Below are 26,210 nucleotides of genomic sequence, written 5' to 3' on the forward strand. Positions count from 1 at the left end.
TTATACAATATTTTAAAGGTTATATTTTATTTTAATTATTTTTAAACATTTTTTATTGAGGAATAGTCATTTTACAATGTTATGACAAATTCCAGTGTAGAGCACAATTTTTCAGTTATACATGAACGTACATACATTCATTGTCACTTTTTTTTTTTTGCTGTGAGTTACCACAAGATCTTGCATATATTTAAGATTCCACACATGAGTGATCTCATATGGTATTCCTCTTTCTCTTTCTGTTCTGCTCCACCTAGAATAACATTCTCCAGGAGCATCCATGTCTCTGCAAATGGCGTTATGTTGTCAGTTTTTGTGGCTGAATAGTATCCCATCATACAAATATCCCACATCTTTATCCAGTCATCTGTTGATGGACATTTTAGGCTGTTTCCATGTCTTAGCTGTTGTAAATAGTGTAGAGAAATCAGCTGAAAACCTTATGGGTGTTCCCTTGTAACTCACTCTTTGTTTTTCTCTCGCTTCCTTTAGGATCATTTCTTTATCCTTGACCCTGGCTATCTTGATTAGGATATGCCTTGGTGTGGGTATGTTTGGGTTCTTCCTGTTTGGGAACCTCTGAGCCTCCTGTGCTTGGATATGATTCCTTCTTTAGGTCTGGGAAGTTTTCAGTCATGAGTCCTTCCCATACCTTTTCAATCCCCTTTGTTCTTTTTCCCCTTCTGGAACTCCTATTATGCATAGATTGGCACACTTTATATTACACCATAGGTCCCGTATATTGTTTTCATTGTTTTTTATTTGTTTTTCTCTCAGCTGTTCTGATTGGGTGCTTCCTGTTGTCCTGTCTTCTAGATCACATATTTGTTCTTCTGTATTTTCTAGTCTGCTTTGCACAGCCTTTAGGTCAGCTCTCATCTCAGACAATGAGTTTACTAATTCTACTTGGTTCTTATTTATAGTTTCTATTTCATTTTTGACATATTTTATATCCCTAAACACTATTTTTTTTAGTTCCTTCAGTACTTTGATCACTCTTTTTTTGAAACCTTGATCTAGTAGGCCATCAATGTCTTTTTCCTTGATCATGCTTTCAGGGGATTTCTCTTGATCTTTTAATTGGGAGTGGTTTCTCTGCTTCTTCACATTGCTCATATCTCTCTGGCAACGTGGCTTAAGGAGTATCAGTTACCTACTTAACCTGGAGATGGTGTGCCCTTAATGATTTGATCGAGAGGTCTTTGTGTCTTCGCCCTGCTTCGCGAACTCAGCTTGCTGTTTCATAGGCCTTCTGTTGGCGCCCTCATCTGTGCTGTGCTCTCAGTGGCTGTTGGCTAGCAGATTGTGTCCCCTCCTAACACTAGGTCAGGAGCTGAGCTCTTACCCGGTGGGCGGGCAGGTCACTCCCCCTCCTGATGCCACAGTCAGATGCTGTGATCAGGGGGAGGCAGGTGGGCAGATCACACCCCGTCCCAGCACCGTGTTCAGGTGCTGTGTTCCTCCCAGGAAGGTGGGTGGCTGCCCACCTGCCCTCTCCTCGTGCTGGTCACTCTGCTGCTCTGTGCAGCTGCCTGCTCTGCCTCGGGTAGGTGGTCTGTAGGTGGGCTCGGGGAAGACTGCGGAACAGCCCCAACTATGCTCTGTGCCAAATCTGAGCTCCTTGTTTCTCTTGGCAGCACAAGTTCTCTGAGGTGTCAGGGTAGAAAGATCATCTCTGCCTCGGGCTATAAACAAGTCTCAGTCCTGCCTAGGAGGTTGTGGAGCCCCCACGTGCAGATTCAGGCCTCAGCCCCGCCCCCGCCCAGGCACTATGCACAGGAGGAGATGGTAGCTGTGGCTGAGCCCTGCCTCTCTTCTTGCGAGATGTGCCAGTAATGGCACAGGTCTGAGGAGACAAAGGCTACAGCACCCCTCCCCCCAGGGCACATGCCTGTTTACAGTTTTGTTTACCTTCTGAGTTAAAATTTACCTGACAATGAAATGTATAAATTAGGCTTTTGAGGTTCATCCTTGTATCAGTAGTTGATTCTTTTTTATTGTTGAGTAGTATTCCATTGTTTGAATATACTATCATTTGTTTTATCCATTCTCCTACTGATAAATACTTGGGCTTTGGATATCTTTTTTTGCAAGCAAACTTTTTTTTAAAAAATGCAAATATAGTATACATGCTTAAATGTGAACACATCTTAAATATACAGCTCAGTGATTTTTCACAAAGTAAACACATCTATGTAACCTTCATCCAGTCAAGAAACAGGACATTGCTGTTCCACTTTGGGTTTCTTCCCAGTTACTACGGCACCCCTTTGATGGACTCACCATCCTAAATTCAGCCACCATGGATTGGTTTTTTTGCTTTTGAAATTTTTGGTCCCGTACTTTCCACTCAACATTATGTAAGATTCATCCACTAGTGTTTTCTGTAAACTAGTATATTTTTTATTGCTTTAAAGTATACAAATTGTATGCATGTGCCACCACTTATGGTTATGTATTTATTGTTGACAAGTGTTTGGGTCATTTTCTATTTGGGGGTATAACAAATAGTGATTATGAGAATTTTCTGGATGTCCTTTGGTGCTCAGATGTAGAAGTTTCTGAAGGGTACACACATGGGTTACCCTTGGTAATAGGGTGTGGGTGTGTGTGTATGTGTATGTGTGTGTGTGTACATATATATACACACACACACACATATATAACTTTCATTCAAAAAGCCTATTTCCAAAGTATTTGTAAGAATCTATATTCCCACTGGCCATGTGTAAGAGTCCCCATTGCTTGTTGCCCTCACCAATGCTTCATATCCTTAACAACTAACTATTCTAGTGGATGTCTAATGGTGTTCCAAGTGTGGTTTTAGTATGTATTTCCATTATTACTAAAGAGGTCAGCCCCTTTTCATAGTTTATGTGGATTTTTTTGTGTGTTTGTGAAGCACCTGTTCAATTATTTTGCATATTTTAATATTGAGGTTCTGCCTTTTACTCCACTGGTTTTTGTTCTTTATATGCCCTAGATACAAGTCTTTTGTTGGATATAGGTATAGTAAATATATTTTCCCACCGTGTGGCTTAGCTTTTCACTTTCTTAATGGTATCTCTTGATAAAAATAATTCTTAATTTTACTGAAGTCCAACTTAATACTCTTCTTTTATGTTTCATGCTTTGTCTGGTTTAAGAACTCTTTGCCACTTCAAAGTCATTAAAATATCTCCTACACTATTTTCTAGATGCTTTATTTTGGTGGGGGATTAGGTTATTTATTTTTATGGAGGTACTGGGAGTTGAACCCAAGACCTTATGCATGCTAAGCACACATTCCACCTGAGCTTTACCCTCCCCCAGATGCTTTGCTTTATGTTTCAAATATATTAGATTTATAATCTATCTAAAGTTACTGTTCATGTATGGTACAGGGTTTAATTCAATGCTGTTCCATTGGTCTATATGTCTAACTTTAGGTAGTTATCACATAGACTTAATATTGTTTTATAAGTCCTTTAACATTGTTCTTTAATATCATCTTGGCTATTGTTGGCCCTTCACGCTTCTCTATGTATTTAGAATCAGCTTGTCAAGTTCTACAAAAAAACAGTAACAACAATTAACTGTTGGGGATTTTGATGTGCACATATAAAACTTTGAATCAGTTGAAGGGGAACTGACATCTTTAAAATGCTGAGCCCTCCAATCCATAAAGTTGGATTACCTCCCCTATATTTATTTTTATCACTGCTGTAACAAATTATCACAAATTTTGCAGCTTAAAGCAACACAAGCTTATTATTTTATGGTTCTGTAGGTCAAGTCAGGAACAGGTATCATTTGGCTAAAAATCAAGATGTCAGCAGGGCTGTATGCCCTTCTGTAGGTCAAAGGAAGAATATATTTCCTTGTCTTTTCCAGCTTCTAGAGTTCACCCACATTTCTTTACCCATGGCCCTTCCTCTATCTTCAAAGCTAACAGCTTTACAGCTTTCTAATCCTTCTTCCAAAGTCATATCTTTCTGACCACAGCTGGGAAAGATTTTCAATTTTTAAGGACTCCTGTTGTTAGACTAGGCCCATGTAGATAATCCAGGCTAATCTCCCTGTCTCAGAGTCCTTAACCTGATACATCTGCAAAATCCCCTTTGCCATGTAAAATAACATATTCACAGATTTCAGGATTAGAGCATGGATATAGGTAGGGGTCAGTGTGGTGCACTATTTTGTTTATCAAACTGTTTAACATTTGACGCTTTCTGACAAACGTACAAGATAGAAGATCCTGATCATGTTTAGAGTGCTTCCTCTGCAAAATATTGGGCACTGAGTTTATTTGAAAGGACTGAAAACAATATTACCACAGGAATGGTTTCCTAATTCTACTGACATTTACTTACTTTATACTTAAATACCCAAAATGGTCAGCCAGGAGTGGGATCTTGGCAAATAAAATAAAAGTATAATTCAAGCTTTTATCACTGAATTTACTAGCTAATTCTATTTTAGAAACAGACAGAAATTAAAACAATTTAGAGTAAGTCTGATTACTTATATATTAAGTGAAAATTAAGTTTTAAAAGCATGTCTGAATATGGGATAAAGTAAGCATCATAAAATGTAATGTTAATATTTAGTACCTGCAAATCTCAAACTCCCAATTTATAAACAAGTTCATACTGTATAGCACAAGGAAGTATATCCAATACTGTTTTGTAGTAACTTATGGTGAAAAAGAGTATGAAAATTAATATATGTATGTTCATGTATGACTGAAGCATTGTGCTGTACACCAGAAATTGACACATTGTAAACTGACTACATATATATTTGAAAGGGCTGAAAGGACTATATATACCAAGAAAAAAAATTAGATTGATAACCAACAAAAAAATCTGTCAGTAATATAATGCTAGAAACACAGACACAAAAGAAAATCTCAGGCATACATCTGTTTATAGAGTCCTAGAAAAAATAGTGCCTATGCAAGTCCCTGATAAACATGAGAAAATAGGAAAGGCAATATAAAAGTTCAAAATGCTTTGCTATGAAAGAGCTGCAAGGTGACTCAGACACAAACTTAAGTGGTCAAAATGTTTATATAATTAATGATAACAAAGTAATTGAGGACATCATTTTAAATGAGATAAAAATAGCTGCTCAATTTTCATATTACTAAGCAAGTCATTTCTGTTTATAGTAGGTTTATATTATTTTTATATGTATTTATATTTTATAAAGACATCAACTTAGATCCTGGCTGATAACTGACAGTGGAGCAACTGATTGATTTAAATGGGTATCATAGACTTATCAGATTTCATATGCTTTAAATATACATTAATTATTAGCTGTCAGGAAGAGTCCAATTTTCATTTATTCTAACATAGCTGTGTCACAGGCAGGTTACTCTATTTACAATGGAGAATCATGATAGATATAAAGATATCAAGTCTTATTGATCTTCATAGGGGTGCTTTTATAAGAAAAGGAGAATAAAATAAGAAGAATCTAAAATACTATTTTTTTATAGTGTTCTAACAGTTTTATCTTATTTTTATTTTTTTACTGAGTTATAGTCCGTTTACAATGTTGTGTCAATTTCTGGTGTACAGCACAATTTTTCAGTACTTTACGAATATACGTATATTTGTTTTCATATTTTTTCCCCATGAGCTACTACAAAATTTTGAATATAATTCCCTGTGCTATACAGTATAAACTTGTTTATCTATTCTATATATACCTGTCAGTATTTACAAATCTTGAACTTCCAGTCTGTCCCTACTCACACCCTGTAAAATACTATTAAATCAACATATATTTATGAAGAACTATGAAAAATGGGAAACTATAAGTTGTTTCTTTAAATTGGAGCAAAGAGAACTACTTTAACTGGAAAATAGTTAAAATCTGGCAAGTTTTATGATTTCATGTTCACCCCGACAGCTTTTTTTCCTCCTTTCTCCTTCAATCTTTTTTGGACCTTCTAAAGAATTAAATTAAAAAAAAGAAAAAAAAAAGAAAGAAAGAAAGAATAAAAGAAAATTAAGAAACAGATTTGCATCTAAAATAACCTCCTAACTGGAAAGATTGTATACTTTGTGAAAAATTTACAGCTGCCGACTTATGATCTTTGTCTCTGTCCACACTGCCTTACTTGTTAGGAAGGGTCTTAAAAAAAAAAAAAAAGTAAAGAAAAATAGCAAATTATAATGGCTTTTACATTTTAAATTCTTTTCTATGTGTCTACAATCTGCTCTATTATGAGTTATTAAGATAAACATTATCAGCTATACTCTACTTTCCTATCATGCACATTGTGACTCTGAGAAGTATGCACGCTCTAACTTACCATCTGCAGGTGGTGTACAGGTTAATGCAGTTCTTTTGACAATATATGGTTTTGTAGTCTAGTTGTCTAACTACTACATAATGGAAAAGATGTAGAACTACTGGTACCACTGCCCTCGGTCTCTGTCATTTACCTTAAACATACCTGGAAAAGTAGATTCAAAAACTCATTGGCAAGAACATTTTTCACACTCCAGATATGATATTCCTCTAGAGTTAAGATGGCCATTCTGAAAGAGAAACAATATTTAAGAATATCTTAAATCTTCATCTTCTTATATTATTTGAATAAAATCTGTTTTATTAAACTTGCAATGGTAATTTGTCTGAAAGAAAACTAATGATTTAACGTAGATGCTATGTGTTCATCTGAAAGTAGGCCAGCAAGAATAAGTTCAAAAGTAACCAAACTCTGAAGTAGTCAGTCACAACGTGGGCAATTTATCACCAAAAATCTTCTTCCTCCAGTAAGACCTGGGAAATAACTCACAGTATCTTCTGGTTCAAGGTGAAGTTTACTAACAGAACCCACAAAAGGTTCTGGTTAGAGAAAAAGGACTATTTACTAACTTTGAAAGCATCTTTCCAAACTCTCTGGATTATGCCCTTTGACCCTAACAATTTTCTAAGATCTTCTTTAAAACATCTGGCAATATTATTAGACTTCTTAAGAGATTTAAAAAAACTAAATATATATAATAAATGAGTATCTATATTAACATTTCCTCAAAATAAAATTTAACATTACTTTCACAAGTTGAATAAAGCAGTATTTTTTTTTTTTTGGTGTCAAAGTGTACCAAAAATTACATTTATATACAGTAGACAATATTTCTTGGCAGGCAAAAATATAACCAAATGCTTCTTACTTCATGTTTTGAACAATCACCTTAACAATCCTAGATGAATAATAATGTCCTTAGCTTTTATTAATTATATTTTTATTATCTAATGATTTATTATTTAATGATATTTAATATTTATTATTAATGATATTCATGTATTCATTCAATATATAATACCATGTATTATAAGAAAAGATTTTAAAGCACTATGATGGTAATTATTGGCTTTCATGATGCAACTTCCATAAAAGTATATTAATACCAATGTAATGGTACAAAATAATGGGTAATATTGTCACAGTCTATTCACCAGTGAATATGGGTAATAGGTTTGGTTGAAAGGTCCAAATTCTATTCTAAATTTTTACCATTTCATTATTATGGTTACACGGAGATGGAGCAGCTAAATGATCTTTTTTTTTAATGTTCAAAAGTACAGCCATAAAAAGAAACACGGTCTTACATAAAAATAGACAGCGATGATAACCTCCATACTTATCAAACACCCAGAAAAAAGGCAATGGAAATTGTATCTCTACATAAGGTATTTCCTAACAGAAACTTTCCTATGTTTCTGTTTTCATATATACCAAATAGAAATGGCTACCTTAGTTTTGGGCAGAAAAGTAAATGAAGACGGTTATCTGAGTTGCCAAACAAAGATCAAGCCCTGAAAAATTCATTTCTTTTATTTATTTATGTTGAGTGTCAGTTAATAAGACTATGATGATTTCTTCTGGATTTGTGATTGAAAAAAAAAGTTACTTATTTTTCTAAGCCTGTATAAGACCACTATGGTCTACATCCTACCATCTGCTACTTGGTACATGTCAACATTTGAATACAAAGGGTCAAATTAACTCATATGTGTCTCACATATATGGATTATCTTCAGTTTCACAGGGATACATAGACATTAAGGCAAACCTATTATAATATCTTTAATAAATGTTGTGAAACTAAAAAAAATTCAAGGCTTTATTCTTTGTAAAGTACATGCTTGTTTCTGCTATTATACACTTATTCTGGCTGCTATTAAAAAACTTAGAACAGACCCTCACCAATATTATTGAAAAAAAAAATTTTAAAACTATATACACCACCCAGATTGAGATAAAAAATAATTTCCATCATCCCAGATATCCTATGGTCCTTCCCAGTTAAATGACCCATCTCCAAAATCACTATTGTAACAATTATTAACATGAGTTGTCTCTGTTCTAGAACTTCATATAAATTGAATTGTACAATGTGTTCTTTTATTCTGTGGCTTCTTTTGCTCAATATAAGCTTTGTTTTACCATAATGTATTAAAATGGGAGAAGTAAAGATTATAAACTACAGATGTCAAGGGCTGTCTCTACTTAATTTTTATAAAATGCCTAGCTTATAAAATATAATGTTTTTATGTAAATAACACTTAATGGAGTTGTTTAAAGGTGGAATGGGCTTTCCTTAGGGACAACTTGGAGGTATTGTAACCACAGGTCCAAATAAGCATTTAGCAGGGATGATGTAGAAGAGATTCAAGTATGTATACGTAAGGTATGTATAGCAATTCAGAATATAATGTATTTTTAGAAAAGAATAAATTAGTCTCTGCTAGACTCACCTTTGTGGTGTCATGTGCATTCTATGTGTCTTCTACAATGTTGGATACATCCACATGTAATTCCTTTAAAACCAGAAACCCAAATCAGTAGTTAGGATAGAGAAGGTATCATTTTTATTAGCCAGTAGCTGAAGTATAAAGTATTTTCGGTCAACTTTTTTTTTCTTTTTTTAATTACAGAAATAGATGGCTTGTTTGCCTTAAAAATTTATGACAATTTTCCAGTGGTTTCATTTTTTTAATATAATACATTCAGCTTATTAAATTTTCTAAGGCAAATTCTCTTCCCAATTTTGCATCTTTGGCTATGAATATTTTGAGTAGCATAATATAGAACCTAGAAGTAGTAAGAAATCTTTTTCTCAACCTGTTTTAAAAAATTATTCACTCTATGTTCCTGTTGGAAGTTTACATTCAAGAAGATGTATAAAATCAGACTTTACCAGGGTATCATTGGTGCAGTTGTCCTTCCAGACCTCTAAATGTGCAACCACGTGTCTCTCAGTTCAACCCTAGAGAGAACTCCATCACCGTCAACATCAAATACCTTGAAGCAAACTAAAGAAAAGAAACTCTTATGGAGGGAAATTACTTTCATATTCTGAAGTATAATACATTTTATTACAAGCCGCCCTAGTAAAATTACTTAGTTCCTCAAACAATTACATTCTGGATTAAGTTCTTATTTGGAGGAGATTGTGTCATTAAAGTCCTTTGAACTTGTAGGAATTCCTGTACACTTCACAAGTCTCTCTCCTTATATCATTAGCCAGCTTAGAGAACTCTATCCTTCACCTAAATCTAAAGTTAAATTTCTTGCAAACTGAAAAAGAAGGGCCAAGTTACTATACAATATCTCACAGATTTTGAGAAGGTAATTCAAGCTTTTAAATTAATTTCTAATATTTAAAACTGATCACTTCAGAGTTGATTCTTACAATGTTGAAAATATTCCATCTACATTAAGAATCAACAAAAAGCTGGTACAGTCAGCCCCCTGTATCCATTGGTTCTGCATTCACAGGTATAAACAATAGGTCAAAAATTATATAAATATATATATATGAATTTTCCCAGAAAGTTCTCAAAAGCAAAACTTGAATTTGCTATTCACTGACAACTATTTACATATCATTTACATTGTATTTACAAATAATTACATTGTATTAGGTATTACAAGTAACCTAGAGATGATTGAAAGTATACAGGAGGATGTGCATAGGTTATATGCAAATACTATGCCATTTTACATAAGGACTTGAGCATCCATGGATTTGGTATCTGAGGGGGTCTCAGAACCAATCCTCAGCAGATAATGAGAGATGACTGTATAAAGATTTTGCCTCTCCAGTGTAATTAATGTGCACCCAATATTTTTGCCTAAGAACAATCTCAAATCTTCAATGAAGTTTATATACAACAAGCTAAAAATCCGAAATATCAGCACTTTGCTAATTAACATCAATATCAGAAAAATTGCTAGTTAGTCTAGTTGGTTAACTTCCACTAGTCCACTGGCAAAAAATAAATTAAAAAAAAAATTTAAGACAATAATTAACCTCAATTGAGAAACAAAGACTTCAGCCTCTTTAATACCAGAACTTTAATGTGAACAAATAATCTATCACAAAGCCAGGTTAGAGTAATGGTATACTATCAGGGAAGATAAAAGAAATCTAAATTTTTAAGATTAAATAATTATCTACTTCACACACCCGTGTGTGTAATAATTATGTATTAATTATGCTATTAAATTAACTGAGTACATCACAGTACAACATTACTAAAGAATATTGAACTAATAAGTATCATACCCAAAATACGCAGTATTTGTGAAGCTGTATTTTAGAAATATGCAGAGATAATGACCTTAGTGAATATATAAGAATTAGGTTCCAATTAAATGTAAACTGCTGCATTTTCCTAACCAAATATGGTTAAGATTTATTAATGTAATATGCTTATAAATTACGCTATAATATTTTAGCTAGGTTTAAAAGGTAAATTTAGTATTTAATAAAATTGTTTTATCATAAATTTAATTTTGCTAATATCAATATACACAGTGCTAGAAAATAAGTTGGAATTCAAGTTAAGCAAGACAAATTTTCTATATAGACTACCAGAAAATATTTTCTATATGCTTAACATTTTCAAACACATCATGAATGATGTAGTTCATTTATCATGAATTGTACATTCATCTGGAAAATCAACCATTATTAATAACAAAGATCTTAAATTACTCCACAGTAAAAAAGAATAGATGATTGAACCTTTACACTGACCTCAGTAAAACCTCAGCAAGAGATTGCTATTTGCCAAAGGGATGAAAATTCAAGCCTTAATCAGATGATTTTTTACATGAATGGATGCTAATTTTTTTCTCTGTATAGCTTCCAAATTTTGTGATGTTTAACACACTTACATTTCTGTCTTTCAGCCAGAGGTCCTCTGCAACAAGCTGATAACCCACAGGATATCTCCTTAAAATCTATGTGGCTGTCATGATTTTCACCAAAAGCATTAAATAAACCTGTAAAATAGGAACACAGAATAAATCACAGCCAACAAACTTCCTGTTAATAATGACATGCTTATGAAAGGAGGCATGACTCGCATAAACTGACTTAGTTTTTAAAAGTTATCAGTAGTTTCCACTGTCTTAGGAAGTTTTTTTTTTTCCCCCTGGAATAATTATAAACAAAATTTAACTTCCTAGAAGAAAATACTATCATTTAGTGTTTGGTTTTGTCTGCCTACCTGTCTCTATCTTATATTAATTCCAAAAGTCAAAAGTGATTGTAGAATGTAAAAAATTAAAATATATTTTAAAAATTTAACTGGAAAAAAGTCAGAGACCACAATTATCCTAATTTGGAAAGACTAAGAAGAAAAAAGAAAAAAGAAGAAGAAAAGTTGAACTCTATCAAAGATATACTGTGTTATTATTAACAAGCTTCATACAACTCCTTCATGAAGCAAAGAAAACTAACACACTATATTATAAGAGAAAGAAATTCTGTACTGCAGTCTTCATTGTACCACTTAATCTGTATAAATAAATATATTAAATTTCAGAAATAAAGGGCAATTTATAATCTAATCTTGTGGTTTTTAAACTTTTCATAAAAAATAAATGGAATCATTTTGTTTTCAAATGAAATGATTTCTCAATCTCTAATTCTAAAAAGGTAAAAACATAACTGCACTGCTGAAGTGGAAGCCCTGTCTGTTCTAGCTCCCCTAACAAATATTACTAAAACACACTAGAAACCTGAAGAATACAGACTGTCTATTTCAAGAATCTAATTCTGTGCCCTCAAAGAGCAGAAAATTGAAGCTAAGAAGTAGTTAAATGACTTGCTAAAAGTAAGAAATTTTTTTAAAAAGGTCTGAATCAGAAGCAGAACCCAAGCTTTCAGATTTCAAATACAGTTTTTGTGATTATCAGCCACAACTACTCCTTGTAAACCTCATTTAATATATATATATATATATATATATATAGTAGTGAAAAGTTTAGAGCTAAGTGCGGACCTTAGAGATGGTCTAGTCCAGTGGTTTCTTAATTTTTTAAGGGTGGGGGAAGGATACAGCAGTGGAACCTTCTTCTATATAAAAGAAATACAATAGACACTACTCAGCTGAGGAAGAGGTGAGGTCACGTGTGGAAGCTAGAGTTTGCCTATTCAGTGTCCACCACCCTGACCTTGCACCAGATGCTGAGGCACCGCACTGGAGCACAGTTTCATAATGATTGTCTTGGTCAAACTGATTTTATATATGAGAATATTCAGGTGCAGAAAGGTAAACCGACTTACACAAGGCTCCAAAGGTGGAACAAGGCTCACGTGTTTACCAAAGAACATTTGTAGAAAATAGAAGGATTCCCACCTTCACTCAGAGATGGACAAATTGGTGGTGAAGCCAATGGGCCAAATGTCTCTAAGTCAAATCATCCAGTTCGGGATTGAGCCCTCAGCAACCAACAGCATTTCTCCAGATGAATGATGTCTGATTCCTCCACTGACAATCAAATCAAAAAAGATTATAAAATCTCACTCTTCTCTTCTGGACAATTAATTAGTTCATCCTGATAATGTAACTTCTAAAGATACATTTTAATTTCCCAGTTAAACTGTTAAAAAACTACCTAAAACAAAAACTCTGAAAGACAAATATATTGTATCTAATACAAGTGGCATGCAAATTAAATTCAAATTAACATAAAAGAGGCTTTAAAATTGGAAAAAAATTTGCAATTTCCCATTAAGCAGGCTGTTTAATTCCAACATGTAAAATAATAAACTAAGATATTTATTTTTTGCTTCCCACACTTTTATCTGTATTCACTTTGGTGATTTTAATCTCTATCTTGGATTTGAAAATTCTTGATCATAGTCTCTCCTGGCTACACAGGTAACACACTAATAGCAGAATCTCTGTTTGATTTATCCTGTCATTATTGTAACCACTTACACATTTAATACTTATTAAATAAATGTACAAAGGGGATAGACCTAAGCTTCTCCTTCTTGGTCCTAAAATTCTTACTACCCCTCCTATAAAGGCAGGAGCCTCCTCTGTAGGACAGAGTGTAAATGTATCTCCTGAGAAGGATTCCCCAACAAGGGCTGTCTTTACAGCGTGTTTTTAGATAAGATGTTTTTATGGGACATTTCAATAAAAGGATCAAGGACCTAAGCTTCCCAGTATGGTGGGAGTTGTGATGGGCATGGGAGGATGCTCACTTGGGATGAGATGTTAAAGACACTAACAGTGAAAAGGACAGGGCAAGATGAAGGGCAATTGGGAAACAGGACCACAGAGATGTGACAGATACTTCCCACTGTCATCTAAGTGATACCTACTTGAAAGAAACATTTCTACAGTTAAATTCTATAATGGGGGGTTATTTAAATGAAGCACACATATTCTCAAAGAGTAGATCACATAACCTTTAGAGATTCAGAGTGCATTAGCATTTTCAGAGTACTTTTTACATCAATAACTAGTATTTATAAATTCCTGTGCGCTAAATAAGTATGTGGAATTATTTCCATTTTGCTTTTAGACTTACTACAGCTTAACCTATTCACTGCACTGATACAGAGTAATTTTTCTAATGAATAAAAATGATAATGTACAAACTTGTTAAAGATTCTTTAATTTCTCCATCACCAGATTTATGAACATTTAGGCCTATGTGTCAGGCCCCGTTTCTTACCAGCTTTTTCACCAACACCTTACATTTAGGTTATATTGCATTACCCAGAGGTCAGGAAATGTTCTTTCACACATCCATGTCTTTATTAGCTCTTGTGTCCTCTGAGGAGAAACCTTCTCCCCACTTTCACATCCTTCCATTTTACAGCCTAACCACTAATCCTTCTGTAAACACCTTCTAATGCTTTCCAACCTCACCAGCTACCCCAGGGTCTTAGCTTCTCTCTTCCGCAATTGTCCTCCACTGTATATAGTATCCAATATTCAAGTGAAGTATGAGTCCTCATTTACAGGTCTGTGGCCTCTCTAGATTACAAAGTATTTGGATTCAGTAACCTTGTCCTTTTATCACTGTTGCTGCTAGAATTCATTTCATAGGACCTGATACATAGTAACCACACAATAAATACTTGCTGAATGAATGAATGAATGAATAGCCAAGGCAATCTTCACAGCCAAGGCTTCCCCATCCCAGCTCAGTATTCTTTCTGTTACATCAAAGAGACTCTGCCCCATGAAACAACAGACCCTGCACATTTTAACAAATGTATACAATTATTAGGAACTATTATTAGAACAGAGACTAGCACTACTGTTCTCATAGTTATGTCACATAAGAAGTGTATTAAAGATCTTTCTGATTTGTTATTTATACAAATCAGCTATGTCTGTCACCAGTTTAAATATTAGTAATTTAGAAAACAAAAGTTATTGACTTATCTACTCATCAGAAAACATTATGACAGATCTATTTACATACCTCTTTTGTCAGTTTATATACCAACTGGAAAAGAAGAGGTGTACAGTCAACTCTGAGGGTATAATTGCCTGCAAAATAAATAAGAGAGTATTTTAATACCTCCAAATGGACTTCAAACCTGTATTTAATTCTAACTTTATTTTCTAATTATAAACAAGATATAACAGATTTCAAATTGAAGGCATCATTCCTGGAGAATTAAAAATAGGGTGGACCCTACAGATTATCATATTCAGTGAAGTATGTCAGACAGAGAAAGGCAAATATCAAATTATATCACTTATATGTGGAATGTAAACAAACAAAAAAATGATACAAATGAACTTATTTACAAACCAGAAATAGATTCACGACATAGACAAGAAACTATGGTTACCCAAGGAGAAAGGGGGAAGGGAAGAGAGATGTTAGGAGTTCAGGATTAACAGATACACACTATTATATATGAAACAGATAAACAAGGACCTACTGTATAGCACAGGGAATTATATTCAGTATCTTATTATAACCTATAATGGAAAAGAATCTAAAAATGTATATGTATATGTATATGTATATGTATATGTATATGTATATAACTGTGTAACTTTGCTGTACACCTGAAACTAATATTATAAATCAAATGTACTTCAGTAAAAACAAATAAATAAGATTTTAGAATAGATAGGTAGGTAGATAAATAGACAGACAAACAGTCTGGCTAAAACTAAAACACAAGGTGGAAATAACTCTTCAGGAGCCAGAGAGGCTGCAGCACACACTCGAGATAGGAGACTGCAGAGGCGGACTCTGCTGCTAAGGCCGCAGCTCCTGCAGTAACAGTAAGGGCCATTGCTCATTACGGCAGCAGTAACTAGGGGTCTTTGGCAAAGGAAGTGGTAAGGCCATAATGTTCATGTTTTTATTCATTCATTCAATTCAATATCAAGACTTTAGACTAGAGCATGTCAGTAACTAACATGTGTCCTGTGACACTTACCTAGAAATAACCATAATATGATGAAAGCCTACAGATGCACATGCCACATGTCAGGGTCAAAAGGAAGTCTGTAGTGGGTGCTTATTTCAGAGTTGGTCCAATACATACAGGAACTATTTCTGTATGAAATATTTTACCCCAACTTTTAAAAATAGCTCCACAGGAAGAATGTCAAAAGTACTAAAGTTTTAAGTAGTAATCCAAGATAGGCAAATGGTAAATATTCTAAAGAAATTAGGATCAATAGCTTAGTTATGAATCATATTGATTCATTTGAATCATAATAATGTTCTCTCTGGTAAAATGGAGAAATGGAGGTATTATTGAGGCATCTCATAGAAAGAGGATAATCCTAGTTTATGAGTTGGAGTTGATAGACTTAAATACTGGTATACTATTTAATGACAATCTGAAATAAAATTTACCTTCTGTGTATGAGTCTGCATTGATATATGCAACCTCTCTCTCCTGGAGTGTTTTCACATTCTCCTGTAGTTGAAGCAAAGCAGTCACTTAACTCACAGCATTTACAATTGTGGAAATACAAGCAAAACAAACAAATTAATTCAGTAAAAGAGTGGTTTGCAGATACCATTATAAATCAAACGCCTATGCCTTTGACCATAATTTTAAGAAAATGCTATTAACTGCTTGATAATATTAATGCAATTAAAACAAGAAAGAAAAATATTAGTGATGCTGTAGCCACTTTTCATAGCAACAGCACGGAGACCCAGAGGAAAACTGCCCCTGATCCCCTGCACCATAATATGAAGGGGGAAGGCTCGGAGATGCTCAGCCTCACCCTGGATCTACTGGAAGAGAACTGCTCAAAGTAAGGCCTGGAAATCTGTACTTTTAAAAGGTGTCCCTGGCAATCCTTACAGACATTAAAGTATGAGATCCCTTGACACTGGGGATCCAAGTAACTTTACCATATTAAAAGTGAGGAAGTTGGAAATTTGATTTATCAAGAATTTTTTGAAAGAGAAGGTATTGATGAAAAAGAAAAAGAAAGGAGGGGAGGATAGAGAAAAAACTAGAGGGAGAGAAGAGTGGCTATTAGGACAAAGACAAGACATTTCTCTCTCACACATACATGCACACACGCACACACATTCTAGAAAAATACAGCAGAAGAAGACTAATGCCATCACACACATGGGAATATGCAGAGAGAACTCTTTTCTTCTCTCTGTTTCTCTCTCTCTCTCTCTCTAGCTTGCTACCTTATAAGAGCAGTTACAGTAAAAACATTTAAAGCTGTGAGTGGTCATCCCACAAATGAGAATTCTCACCTCTGCACTTGGCCACACGGGATAGATGACAGCTGATTCTGCTGCAGAGTTTCCATTATGACAGAGCTACAGTAGAAATAAAAAAGATTCCTTAACTATATGTAAAGGTAAATGTGCTGCTGAATATGATCAAGAAGCTAGTAGAAAATGGGAAACAATATTCAAATTGTCTTTTAACTCACATGAATTTAAATTAATGCAAGGCATATTATCTTGTATCTTGGATTTATTTTATCTGTATTCTAAGCTGCTTAAATTATAGAAAGACACATGTATTTCTATATACATGTATTCACAAGAAATTACATATTTCTAAAAGTAAATGACCTTAATGAATAAGATCTGATTCATCTAAATAACTGTATTATGAAATGCATGTTCATAACACCAACATAATAATAAGACTTTGCAATATACATGGAATCAAATGTGATACAAGTAACTGTGATTTTATTCCCATACTTATTTGATTCATATTATTATTTTAAAGTATGCAGAAATGAGTCAGAAGGAAAGCATTTTAAAAACCAGACACAATGATAAGAAAGATATGACATTCTTCAAATCAATTCTATAAAATTTGGACTCATAAATGATGAGCAAAACAGAGGATAGTCACAGGAAAGTGCTTTTTGGTGCACCTGCCTTTAAAAAAAACACACAAGCCTACCATGAACATGTAAGAACTTAGAGTTACTGGACAGAGAGCCTAAGGGAAGAAGACGAAAGAAGGGGGCCTATGAAAAACACTTTAAAATAAAGCATTAAGAGCCAGTGACAAATTAAAATTAATCATAATTGAATTAAAAATAAATCCTTGAAATTTTAGAGTAATTCAATTTACAAAATCATTGTATTATACTTCCCAATCAGGCACTTTTGTAAATGGTAAAATATACCTATGGTTACAATTTAGTACGGAATCCATAAAGGAGAGACTATAATCAGAGTATAGTCATCTTAAAAGAGCATGTTGTTTTCCTAGATAGAAGAAATCCAAGGAAACTGTAAAAACTTGAAAATTAATGCCAAGGATCTATATCAGATTTTCAATAAGCTAATTCACTTGTCAGAAGCAGCTTCCTAGGTTTGACTATTTTCTGAGCTTACAGATTTTACTTACTTATCACAAAACAAATACAAATAGAAACTAAAATATTTTTAAAATAATGAAAAACTTGGTTTGTACTTAGTAATTAAGAGGTTGTTCTGTTTTACCAAACTGATGTAAAAGCAAAAGCAAACTCTATTTCTTAAATTTTCTTGAGTATTTATCCAAATTAAAACAATATCAGGTAATGGAACACATCTGTGATTACCCTGAGATACATGTTGACCAAGAAGATACGTTTTCTGTCTTAGTTACCTCAGCCCATTTGTGGAACCCAGAAGTCCAAATTTTTCTGCATCCCAGCTGGCAAAAATGGTAGTTCTTCTCGGTCTCCAGCCTGTAATCATTGTTAACATACACGGTTAGGTACATCTGCCTAAAAACAAAGGAAAATTCACTCAAGTCACTTTCTGTCATCACTTACCAAGGAAATATTATTTACCTCTACTAATCAGTTTTCCAAAATTCTGGACAACTTCTTATAAATCAGCAGTTCCACTGGTTAGGTCAGTACCTCCAAATACCCAGAAGTCCTGATGATCTCCCAGAATAACACACCTGTTTGGAAAGGAAGGCATTCAAAAGAATGACAACTTAGAATGTATTATAAAGAGCAGTAATTTATGTTTTTAAATTAAACTTCCTCCTGCTTGAGTTTCCTCCATAGAAAACCATCAAGGTAGTGTCTCCTTTTAGAATTTACCTTTTTTTCCCCACATTTAATTATATCACATCAACCAGGAAAAAAATATTAAGAGTTGATTAAAATTTATCTTCTCTTACTCCTGTAATCTTTGTAAAAACAAAATGTTTTAAGACATTTTAAAAAATCCACCAACTCACCAAGTTTCACAGATCCTCAGGTAGTTCTGATTACATCGTAAATGCTTGTGATTTTCTTGATGTTATGAACATGCAATTTAACCTTCCTAGAATTTCACAAACGGAACAAATTACTTCACATAGAGCATTATGTCTAACAGGTTCCTTCCAATGTTTTATTCTAAGTCTCAGAAGTACAGAAAACTGTTTAATAGGATGATAAATTCCCATATGCCCACCATCTAAATTCAATCATTGTTAATACTGTTGAACTATTTGCAAGCGAGTTGCGCAAATCATGACAGTTCTCTCCTATGTATTTAAGAATGCACCTTACGGTGAGATTAAAAAAAAAATCAGTATTTTATATTTTTCCTCCCTCATAGCTCTATTGTTGGTATTTATTTAAACTCCAAAATCATTATTCAACGTGAAAAAGAATCTTGTTCTTAGCAATTAAAAAAAAAAAATTGTGTATTTGTCCATTTAGAGCTCAAATCAATTAAAGGATATAAGCCCTAGATGCTTTTTTTGATATTTTGACCAGGGAAAATTTCTGTTTCTGACTTTTCTCTTAAACTGTTACTGAAGCTACATACTCTGTTTTCCTTGTGTCTGTATGTGTCTGTTTATAAATCACATTTTTCATTGTGTACTTCTAGAGGGTATTAATACATGAGATAATAAAGTCTATGTTAAAGGAACTCAGTTCTAATTGAGTTAAATAAACACTTTTTAAAAAATTCTTATAAAATAAAACTGAACTTCTAATATCTTAAGAGTTTTGAATTTTTAAAACAAGCTTCTTACAGAACTTATACAATACTTGCAGAATCCAAATTCACATTGCTAAGGCAAATCATTAACCAACAAGGCTCATTTAACCATTTTAGTTTAATAAAAACAGCTATCTCCTCTCTGATTCATCAGTGTGAAGTTTCCCTTTCCCTCTACATTTCAAGCCAGTCAAACTAAAGTTCTGATCATGCCATGCTGTTCCCCAACCCTGCACAAGCTGTCCTCTGCAGCTGGCGTTTACTGCCTGTCTTGATTCTGTGGAAATCTTAGTTTGTGTAAAATTAAGCTCAATGAGCACACGGTCCGTGGTCATGCCTCCTTAACACCAGTGCTGTCCGGGGTTAGTAACAGTAACGACTATGCTGGTAAGCGCACGGGGCCATGTAGCAGTTAAGCGTTCACCACTGTGACCATCTAACCCACCCCCACAGAAGTGACCAGTGAACTTCGCTCCTTCCCCTCTTCTCTCCTACTCCTTCCCTTAAGTTAACCTAGGGTTTTGCATGCATAGCGTTTTGACAGTTATCTGAAACACTGTTTTAAACCCTCAGTTGAAAAGGGAAGACAAAATGTTACACCTGGCCCGGAGAAGGAGAGGGGTGGGGAGTGGCCCAGAGGAAGCCGAACGGGACGTGCGGCCTCGGATCACAACACAGCCCCGTTCCTTCCCGAGTTTCGCAGCCGGGAAAGCAGAGGCCTGGGGCCCGGACCGCCTCGGGGCCTTCGGGGGAGGCCGAGGGAGGGACGGAGACCCGCGCAGGGCTGGGGAGGGGCCAGCAGGGACTCACCGTCTGTGCAGCGGCTCCTGACCCACGGTGGACGGGCGGCGGTGGCGGTTGAGGCTGCGGTGCCGGCTGAGGCGGCGGCGGCTGCGGTGCCGGCTGAGGGGGCTGAGGCGGCGGCGGTACCGGCTGAGGCGGCGGCGGCGGCGGTTCAGGTTGCGGTGCCGGCTGAGGCGGCGGCGGCGGCGGTGGTACCGGCTTAGGGGGCTGAGGCGGCGGCGGCGGTTGAGGCTGCGGTGCCGGCTGAGGCGGCGGCGGCGGCGGCGGCGGCGGCTGCGGTGCTGGCTGAGGGGGCTGAAGAGGCGGCGGCGGCGGTGGAGGCTGCGGTGCCGGCTGAGGGGGCTGAGGCGGCGGCGGTACCGGCTGAGGCGGCGGCGGCGGCGGTGGTACCGGCTTAGGGGGCTGAGGCGGCGGCGGCGGTTGAGGCTGCGGTGCCGGCTGAGGCGGCGGCGGCGGCGGCGGCGGCGGCGGCGGCTGCGGTGCTGGCTGAGGGGGCTGAAGAGGCGGCGGCGGCGGTGGAGGCTGCGGTGCCGGCTGAGGGGGCTGAGGCGGCGGCGGTACCGGCTGAGGCGGCGGCGGCTGCGGTGCTGGCTGAGGGGGCTGAGGCGGCGGCGGCGGCGGTGCTGGCTGAGGGGGCTGAGGCGGCGGCGGCACCGGGTGAGGCGGCGGCAGCTGCGGTGCCGGCTGAGGGGGCTGAGGCGGCGGCGGCGGCCGTGGAGGCTGCGGTGCCGGCTGAGGCGGCGGCGGCGGCGGTGCCGGCTGAGGGGGCTGAGGCGGCGGCGGTACCGGCTGAGGCGGCGTCGGCGGCGGTTCAGGCTGCGGTGCCGGCTGAGGCGGCGGCGGCGGCGGTGGTACCGGCTTAGGGGGCTGAGGCGGCGGCGGCGGTTGAGGCTGCGGTGCCGGCTGAGGGGGCTGAGGCGGCGGCGGTACCGGCTGAGGCGGCGGCGGCTGCGATGCTGGCTGAGGGGGCTGAGGCGGCGGCGGCTGCGGTGCTGGCTGAGGGGGCTGAGGCGGCGGCGGCACCGGGTGAGGCGGCGGCAGCTGCGGTGTCGGCTGAGGGGGCTGAGGCGGCGGCGGCGGCCGTGGACGCTGCGGTGCCAGCTGAGGCTGCGGCGGCGGCGGTACCGGCTGAGGGGGCGGCGGCTGCGGTGCCGGCTGAGGGGGCTGAGGCGGCGGCGGTACCGGCTGAGGCGGCGGCAGCTGCGGTGCCGGCTGAGGGGGCTGAGGCGGCGGCGGCTGCGGTGCCGGCTGAGGCGGCGGCGGCTGCGGTGCCGGCTGAGGGGGCTGAGGCGGCGGCGGTACCGGCTGAGGCGGCGGCAGCTGCGGTGCCGGCTGAGGGGGCTGAGGCGGCGGCGGCACCGGGTGAGGCGGCGGCGGCTGCGGTGCCGGCTGAGGCGACGGCGGCTGTGGTGCTGGCTGACGGGGCTGAGGCGGCGGCGGTACCGGCTGAGGGGACTGAGGCGGCGGCGGTACCGGGTGAGGCGGCGGCGGCTGCGGTGCCGGCTGAGGGGGCTGAGGCGGCGGCCGCTGGAAGGACTTGAGGGACTCGAAGGCCTTCGCCAGCTTTTCCAGGGTCGCCATGGCGGCCTCCCGCCCCGCGGGGACAGCCCACGGAGTCGCCAGGCCGACTGGCGGCTCCGGTCAGCAGCGGTGGCAGTTAACGGGGCTCGAGGCCGCCAGCAGGTGCGGACCCCAAGCGCGCGGCCATCTTGGAGCCGTCCCGACAGCCCCCGCGGCCCTGCGTCCTGCCACGCTCCGCCGGTGGGGCGGGGCCGGGCCGCGGGATTGACAGCCGGAGGCAGCGGCCTCCGCCAATGGCTGCCGCGCCCGCCCCTTGGGCCTAAAGAGCCGCCACGGCTGCTGGAGTCACTTCTTCCCGGCGAGGGGCGAGGGGTACTGCACGGAGATCGGGAGGGCGGTTCGGGGGCGGGGTTGCGTGGCACGGCGAGGAGGGTGGGGAGGGCGGGGTGACTTGTGATTGAGGGTCTCTCTCGGCAAGGGGCGTCCCCGGACGACGCCTAGCGGGTGGCGGGGAGGCGGGGCAGTGGGCTGGGAGCCCGAGAACCCCGCGGGGCGCTAGCCCACCCCGCGGCGCGGGCGGAGGGCCGGCTCGCCGGACAGCCTGCTGTAATATGCTGACTGTTATATATTTGGCCTTACCCTTGTTAGTTGCCTCAAATCACTCCTTGTTCACCTTCATGATCATTACCATAGATATACGTCTTACAATCCTCGTACTTACTATGTTCCCTCATGCTACAGGGCCATACACATGCTATTCTCACTCTCAGAAATAATCTTTTACACATCAATGCCCTGCTCCCCTCAAGAGATTTGCCTATCTAATTCCAATCACTCTCAGTGCTCAGCTAATTTGTGAATTCATAAAGCCCATTACATTAACATAATTTCTTAACACCATGTCATTCTCCTTTATCACATTATTAAAGTATACGTTATAATAACATAAAAACTCTTCCATGCATGAAGGTAGATATTAAACAATTAAGTTCACAGTATAAAGTTGTAAGTACATATACTGTATATTATGAAAAATGTTAAGGAATAACATACTATAGTTAAATGCATTCATAATTTTTCATAGAAATATGGGAATATTTATTCCAAGTTGGATCATCACTATATGTGTGTGTGTATATATGTATATATCTCTCATCCTTCATTCACATTAAAAATTCTGATAAAATATTGCCAACAATTAACTTTTATACCCCAAATTACCAATAAAGGAATAGGAAAGAAGGGAGAAAAGAAGAAAGGAAAGAAGGAAAGAGGAAGGAAGGAAAGAAGGAAATTGAGGGGTTTTAGAACTCTTGAGATTGAGACATATTAGATAAAGACTCAGATGTGTACATTTATATATGATAATTATTTTCCTGAAATTATATAAAAACACATAAAGAAAACTGAAAGCTAAATATAAAATTATTTACAACCCAAATTTGAGGTTAATTTATATCTTCAATTGATATGCATTTTTTAAAATTTAATATTACACTGTTCCATTGCTATAATATAATCAAATTCATAAACAGAAAACTATATATGATATATACATCCTCTCACCATTTATAACATCTCTGAAAGCATTTTTGAAGTAGAATATTTTATGTTTAAAGTTTTTATCATTAGAAAGGCTTAGAATGTTTTCACACTACTAGATTTAATTTACTTCATCGTATAATTTTTTTCCAATACATGAGAAATAATATCTTATATGGCTTTGATTCATTCTTTAAGCAGTTTGTTAATATTGTGTAATAAGTGAATTCATGGAATATTGTTATAGAGTTAGACATTTTTTGTTTGAAGATGTCATCTTTTGTAATATAATAATAAGGCCATTATTGTAGGAATGTGAAGGAGTCAGACATTGCTTTTAGTAAAAACATCACTCTAAAGGGCATATTGGCAATAGCAGCATGTGGTTAAGATCATGTCAATTTTTTGTAAATCTTTAACAAATTCTGAAATCACTCTGGTTGCTTACAAATTTATAAAACACAATTACTTACAGGAAGAACAAGGCTATAGTCACTGCATGACAAAGGAATGCTGCTTAATAAATAAGTGAGGAGAAGAATTAAGTTTAATTCAAGGAAAGCAGCATTCTTAAAATATTTTGAATTGATCTGAGAAACAGGGATTTTATGATTATTTATTTAGTAGAGTTTATATAGACATTTATGTGTGTGTGTGTATCCTTCATCTCTGTATCAATTCAAATAAGATTTTGCCAAAAAAATAAACTTTAGAGCAAAAAATACCAATCAAAAAGAAAGAAAAGAAGAGGGAAGGAAAGCAGGAAGGCAATTTAACATCAAAAAATTTCATCATTATTTAGAGTAAAGATCTATATCAACTAAACATGTGTATTGTGACCTCCACATTCCACTAAAACTTATGCCATTTACCTATAAATATAAGCTTTTATTTGCTTCTACAATAAATAATACATAAATTTAATGAAACTGCAGCTCAAAAGAAGGAAATAACATTAGAAATTCAGTCATCCAGTGCAGTTGCTAAAGTATGGGTATGACCTGACTCTTAGCAATCAGAGAACAACCAAGAAAATGTGCCAAACTGTTGGATACCCAGATCTGTTCCCAGGGCAGGGAAATAGGCATATCAACATAAGTAAAAGAATATACCATGTTTAAAGCTTAATTATAATGCAAAATAGATATTTATCTATATCTATTTCAAAATGTTAAATTTAAAAGTGGACCAGAAAAAAATATAAACAAAATTACTTCTCTAGAGAAAACAAAGAATAGCCTTGTCTTCTTCTATTAAAGACTGACTAGCCACAATATATTATGGAAATAGCTATAAAGCTTTGAGGAAAATATTATAATTCTATAATTGTGTTACCACTAAGGTTGCTATGTTTGTAGTTAAGCCAAAGTAATACTAAGACATTCAAAGAATCAGAAGGAATGGTAACTATATATTTATCCTAAAAAAATAATAGTAAGTACTAAGAAAAGGATACATTTTTTAAAATGTAAGAAGTAAGACAAGATTATATAAATGCTATGTTAAAGGGTATTGAATCTACAGGTAGACAAAGTGAGGATCACGTCTATTTTGAAAATATTTCAAAATAAATGCCAATAAATAAAAATAATTCTTAAAATGATATTTCAGTCTAACTTGTTTGATTTTGTAAATGCATGTTACTTTATATCAATTTGCATTATTGATTATTATATGGTTAATAACACAGATACAATTAAAAGAAAATGTATAAAAATGTTGAGATAGCAAAAATAACTTTCTTTTCTAATATTTACAAATAAAAGATTTAACAGTGAATTTTTATCAATCATAAGTCTTTATATTTTCAAGTAAAATATAAAATTATAATGGAGAAAAAAGTAATCAAAAATAATTCAAATAAAAATGTTAAGGAGAATAATCATTTATACCATTTGCCATCTACCTCTGCTTGGTACTGTAACCAATCACGAGCCACTGTAGCCGCTGACCTCCAACACTCCCTGAAAGTTCACGGTGGAGATTAGGAATGGGGCACTTTGTGCTGTGGGAAAACTGACAAAATAGAGATTCAGATAGATGTTTTCAGGAGAAAATTTTATGAGCCCCAATTCTTGCATCTCCTTATATCTAGAAGAGCATTAAATTCATTAACAGTGATGTCTGCTCCTCATAACTGGCAAAAGAACTCAATGTGTGTTTGACTGCACATACTCCCCTTCACTAAAATTACATATATAATACTGAGTTTCCCCCTGCCTCTTCAGAAAAGTTCCTCAGAGCCACCTGAGGTGCTGTCTCCTAGATTATAGTCCTCATTTAGCCCCAAATAAAACTTAACCCACAACTCTTACGTTATACAATTTTATTTCAGTAAACAGCATGTATATTAAAATTGTTCAAAACATTGATGTCACAATTGATGAAAAGATACCTCTGCCTATATAATTTCGAATTGAAATAAAAAAAAAAAAACTGGGCCACCGTGATAATGAATCTGTGTAAGGAGAGACATTTTCATCATGATGAATGGAAGATAAATCACTCTAAGCTTAAAACTATGCATCTGGACAAATTAGCAGTTGTGAGAGTGATAACCAAATATACTTCTAGAAATAAAAAGGATGCCAAAAAATTTACACCC

General features: G+C 37.3%; 1 long non-coding RNA gene across 2 annotated transcripts; it reads right to left on the bottom strand.

Annotated features, from left to right (window-relative positions):
* On the bottom strand, positions 1–20,608 carry LOC135320546 (uncharacterized). Of its 2 annotated transcripts, XR_010379722.1 has the most exons (11): positions 20,549–20,608; positions 18,984–19,069; positions 18,583–18,698; positions 18,396–18,477; positions 17,030–17,095; positions 14,753–14,820; positions 12,661–12,792; positions 11,192–11,299; positions 9,207–9,321; positions 8,764–8,826; positions 1–6,536 (listed from the first exon to the last, which is right to left on the bottom strand). It is a non-coding gene; the product is annotated as an uncharacterized LOC135320546 (long non-coding RNA). The 2 variants fall into 2 exon arrangements; XR_010379723.1 differs by lacking the exons at positions 17,030–17,095; positions 18,396–18,477; positions 18,583–18,698; positions 18,984–19,069; positions 20,549–20,608 and adding an exon at positions 16,157–16,612.
* Between the last annotated feature and the right edge of the window lie 5,602 nt (positions 20,609–26,210).

Source organism: Camelus dromedarius, unplaced genomic scaffold, assembly GCF_036321535.1.
Source record: "Camelus dromedarius isolate mCamDro1 unplaced genomic scaffold, mCamDro1.pat HAP1_SCAFFOLD_179, whole genome shotgun sequence".
Taxonomy (NCBI): domain Eukaryota; kingdom Metazoa; phylum Chordata; class Mammalia; order Artiodactyla; family Camelidae; genus Camelus; species Camelus dromedarius.